The sequence below is a fragment of the Schistocerca gregaria genome, unplaced genomic scaffold, assembly GCF_023897955.1.
Source record: "Schistocerca gregaria isolate iqSchGreg1 unplaced genomic scaffold, iqSchGreg1.2 ptg000458l, whole genome shotgun sequence".
In the NCBI taxonomy this organism is placed as follows: domain Eukaryota; kingdom Metazoa; phylum Arthropoda; class Insecta; order Orthoptera; family Acrididae; genus Schistocerca; species Schistocerca gregaria.
In genome coordinates this window covers 357501-362500 of record NW_026061876.1, presented here as the reverse complement: position 1 = coordinate 362500, position 5000 = coordinate 357501, and the positions used below count along the sequence as shown (strand labels likewise).

Sequence of the window (5000 nt, the reverse complement as noted above, 5' to 3'; positions counted from 1 at the left end):
TTTGCAATACATTGCAGAACTTCTGCAGGAATTGCATCCGGCCCCGGGGCCTTGCGCTTTGCAAAGGAGCGAATAGCTGCCTTCACTTCCTCGATGGAGTAGGGGTACACCTGTATGTTGTTGTGGTAGTGTAACTGGTCTTGCCGTCTTATTTCCTGCTGCATCTCGGTGTCAGTGTCAGGTCGATCGTCTGGGAGGAGCACCCTCATTAGCTCCTCAGCGGTCTCTGACCAGTCCTGTGTCATTCTGTCTGCGTCGCCGACTCTTACAGTCGAGAGATGCATTGGTGAGTGAATTTTTTCCCTAACTATTTTGTATGGTGTACCCCATGGATCCAGAGTCAGGTGAGACTTTACAAAATCTTCCCAGCTCCGCTGGCGATGTTGTCGGAGAGTCTCCTTGAAGAGCCATTTCCTTCTCCTATACTGGGCAAGGTGGTAGTGCCGTTCCTCCTGGGTGAAGGACCTTTGATAGCTGCTTCGTGCTCTTCTCATAGACTGCCTGAGCCGGGTGAGCTCTGGAGTCCATGGAGAAGTCGCTTTTCGTATGAAGCGCCTTCGCGTTGGTATTGCCGCGGCCAAAGCCGCCCTGATTGAGACAATTAAGGCCCCTACGGCCTCCTCCACTTCAAAAGGACCGTCTCCCAGCTCCGGAGGATGAAATTCCGCCTCCAACAGGTCCCAGTCTGCTCTCCCGTAGTCGTACTGCATTGTCCACCCCTCTGGCACATGCTCCACTTGTGATGCTATCGTAAATTCAATAGCGTTATGATCACCGGTGGTAATGTTGTCATTGACCTGCCAATTTTGAATAGTATTCACAATGTTTGTTGTACAGAGCGTGACATCAATAAAGGACGCTGCCCCAGCTCTGCTCCTGTAAGTAGGAGGGTTGCCGGGGAGATTTACAACATTTAAATTATGTTCCATAATTATATCTTCCAGTGCCTGTCCTCTTTGATCTTGAACTTGGCTGTGCCATAGGGGGGATTTTGCGTTACTGTCCATTGCTATTATTATTGCTTTGCCTGCTAGGGCTCGCAATACTGTAGATAACTGCCCAAGATAAATATTGATTGGATCCCTGTATTGACAGTATATATTGATTATATACCAAAATGTATTATAAAAGTTTATCTCCACAACCGTTACATGGGAGGTGCAATACTGTGTCAAGACAGTGGTTTTAATTAACTTGTTGTAAATGACAATTGCTGACATGGGATTTGGACCCATTGATATTACCTGGGCAGTGACGGGAAAGCCTGTGACCTTGCCGGAGGCAGAGCTTGGCTCTTGAATTAGCATAACATCGATGTTCTTTTCTTCCGCTATCTTTCGGAGCTCCTGAGTTACGAGGGAGCTCCTCATAGCATTTATTTGCAGGACTTTTATCTTAGTCCGGATGTCTGGTGTAGAAATGGCTATCAGGCCATACCTGGGCAGGATCAAAACCAATCCTGCCGTGCATCTTGACCATGTTTTTATAGGTCTTGTCAATATCAAACTCCCGACCCCGTCTGATATATAATTTTGACACTAAGTCTTGTAATTTTTCGAAGTCTGTGGGAATATTTAACGCGGCAAGATGAATACAGTCTGCATCCTCCAGTGCCGGGAATGTGACCTTCTCTCCGCGAGGATGCCCGACCCTCACCAGCTGCCTCAGAGCCGCGTTTAGGGCTGTGGGTTCCTCCAGTCTTGACAGTCTTAACGTTTCCTCACAAATGGTGTATGTGTCTCCTGGTGGACACTGAGTGTACATTTTTCCAACTTGAATTGTTTCAACATCCTCTTGCGTCATTTTTGGAGTCTGCTGGTGCTCTGCTGCAGAGACTGGCGCGGCAGCCGACGACGACTCCGCCCCCGAGGACGAGCGGGAACCCCCGCTCCCGGCGGATGAAGCCGCCCCGCCGGTCACCGCCACCTCCCGGAAGCCTAGATGACCCCTCCCTGTGGCCAGGAAACCCCCGACCTGACAGGAGAAATCCGTCGACTCCGGCCGCTCTGTCGGAACAGGAAGTGTGTAGGTCTCTCCCTCCTTGCGCGTGAGAAAGCCCCCACTCTGTGAAGAGGTAGACTCCAAGTTGGTCTGCTCGGTCGCCGGATCTCCTGGAGGACTCCTCCTAATGGCCAGGAAGGACCCAACCTGGCAGGAGAAGTCCCGCATCTCCGGTTGCACGTCTGGAACTAAGACAGAATAGACCTTCCACTCCTCCTCTCGCTCGTCGACCACCGAGGGCAGAGATTCCTGTGATTCCTTGAGCTTCCGCCACCGACCTGCATCTCGCAACTGTTTGCTCGGTGATTTTCGAGTGACTCTATAGCGCGTTGCCATAGTCTGTCCTCTGTATGAGCCGCTGTATCATTATTTTATAGGTTGCACACTCCTTACCGGGAGTGTTGCAGGTGCGTTTCCGGTATTTACAAGGGATGCAGGTGGGCGTTTCTTTGTCGCACTTTGTTTTGTCATGCTTTTCGCTTCCACAATTCCCACATACTGGGTTTAGGAAGCCACAGTATTTTGCAACATGTCCGTAATCGTGACATTTGGTACATTTAGCAAGGGCAGTATAGTCCTTGACGGATATTGCATTATAGCCTACGTATAGTCTATTGGTTGTAATGATCTGTTTACGCAATTCCGGTGACACTTCAATGGCATGGTGCACAGTGTTTCTGTCACGAGGACCTGCCTTGAAGCGGACCTTGAATTGTTCTATGAATTCTTCGCGAGTCATTTTGTCCTCAAAATTCTGTGCGTAAACACAGTCAGCCACGTCGTCCTGGGTCATATATGATGGTACATCGTACATCATCATAAGTGGCCTTCGCTTTCTGGGCTTTTCGCATGTAAATGACTCCTGAATTTTAGTATTGTTCATTAGTTTGTCACTGTCCTCAGTAGAGGCCAGTTCGACTATCAATACGTTTTTTGTAGTCCTTATCTGATTTATTTTGATTTTATCTACTCTAGGGTTTATACTCTTTTCAAACTTGGCTTTTGCCGTTTTGACATCGTCCCCTTTCTTAGGCTTTATGAAGACTGTTGGGACAGCTTTCTGTACGTTCTGCTTTATCGTATCTTGCACCGTACGTTTTGTCGTGATTGGTGCTGCCGCAACTGCAGCATAAGACTTCTGGGGCTTTGCCGCCTCTTTTCTAAGGCGGTCATTTTCCGCCTTTATCTCTTCATATTGCCCTTCGAGCTTGGCATGCGCCAGAGCCCAGTTGGCAACTTCCTCTTTGATCACCCTGATTTGATCTGCGGTGATCTTTCCATGTTTAACGCTTCGGTCTAGAAGCCGAAGAAAATGGGCGTGTCGCTCCATGACGGAGACGTTTGATCTTGCATCGAATGGAGCGTCTTGCTCCAATAGCGCCGTATCACTCTCCACGTTTTCTGCCATCATTGATTGAATTGAAGAGTGATAAATTGGAGGCCCGTCTCTTACCCCGGACCGGCCTCTCTGGCATGGGGGGGGGCAAATTGCAGCTCGCTCACCAGTCCCGCCCCTTGACCAAGAGCTTTAAGAGCTGCTGGGTTTAACACGCCGTTTCCAGCGCACTAGTCCCCTTCCACAACCACATCACTGGGGATTTCACCCGTCCCTCCCCGGCAAATGCCCACCGCATTCCGGAGAGGCGGATTCACCTCTCGGCCTTCGCCCCCTACTCGGCCGAGTTCCCACCTAAAGGCCAAGAACCCAGTCCTACCCAGGTGCTGGGTCGGTCCCCCAGACTTTCGGGGGTCTGGCCCCATCTAACCTAGCCGGGGACATGTCACCATGCCCCGGCTTGACGGAGCATGTCCGGGACATCCCGTTCACGGCGATGAGCCTTTGCCGGCTCGGGCCGTGATCCCTCCCCAGCGAATGTGGCCGTGGGGTTTGCAGAGCTGAGATGTTGTTTGCCCTGCGAGGGACAGATCTTGTGTCCCTTGCGACGCAGCTTCCCCTGCGCCATGCACCCTTTGCTTTCGCCTTGGGTTGGGGGACCATTTAACGTCGTCCAGGACGTGAGGAACTGCAGCAGCCAGACCGCAGGGCCCCAGGATCGTCGTGAGACTTACCCTCATACCCTCGCCCAGCCGCCGCGCTCAACTCAGGAGAGACAGGTGGTGTGTCTCTCGTTACGCAGCTTCCCCTGCGCCACGCACCCTTTGCTTTCGCTTGGGTTGGGGGCACTTAACGTCTTGCCGCGACGGGAGTTTTACGTCCTACCTTGACACACGACAACCCTCACAAATCCACAGCCCAGAGATGTTGAAGGTGGTAGCTGGGTCTTATATTGTGGAGTTTGACATCATCGAGACGGTGCGGCACTCAAGCCCGAGTTACGTTCCCCAGGGGGGTCTCCACACGTACCGGGGGATCATGACCGACCATGTCTCACCCACCGCTTTTGCTAATTAACGGTGGGCCAGTGCGGACCGTGAGGATTGCACCCAGTTAAGGGCTAGCCGTTTAACGTCATGCATGGACGGCCCATCCCGTGTTAGCTTCGCCCCATCTAAGGGGGTTACTGAGCCAGAGAGCCACGACAAGGCCACGAGATTGGACATTACGGTCCCCGCCCCACTCAGGTTCCTCTGAGCCCCGACGCGTTCGTTGACTTCAGGGAATCAGAGGGTCTCCTGGCGGTTTTAACCCAGTTATGGGAGGCAACACACCTCCCCCAGGTGGCGCTGCGCAGACCGCTTTTCTCTGGAGTAGATAGGGACAGCGGGAATCTCGTTAATCCATTCATGCGCGTCACTAATTAGATGACGAGGCATTTGGCTACCTTAAGAGAGTCATAGTTACTCCCGCCGTTTACCCGCGCTTGCTTGAATTTCTTCACGTTGACATTCAGAGCACTGGGCAGAAATCACATTGCGTCAACACCCGCTAGGGCCATCGCAATGCTTTGTTTTAATTAGACAGTCGGATTCCCCCAGTCCGTGCCAGTTCTGAGTTGATCGTTGAATGGCGGCCGAAGAGAATCCGCGCACCCGCGCGC

General features: G+C 51.9%; 1 pseudogene; it reads right to left on the bottom strand.

Annotated features, from left to right (window-relative positions):
* Positions 1 to 4694: 4694 nt before the first annotated feature.
* The window catches only part of LOC126312968 (large subunit ribosomal RNA), a 2974-nt pseudogene continuing 2668 nt past the window's right edge, over positions 4695 to 5000 (bottom strand).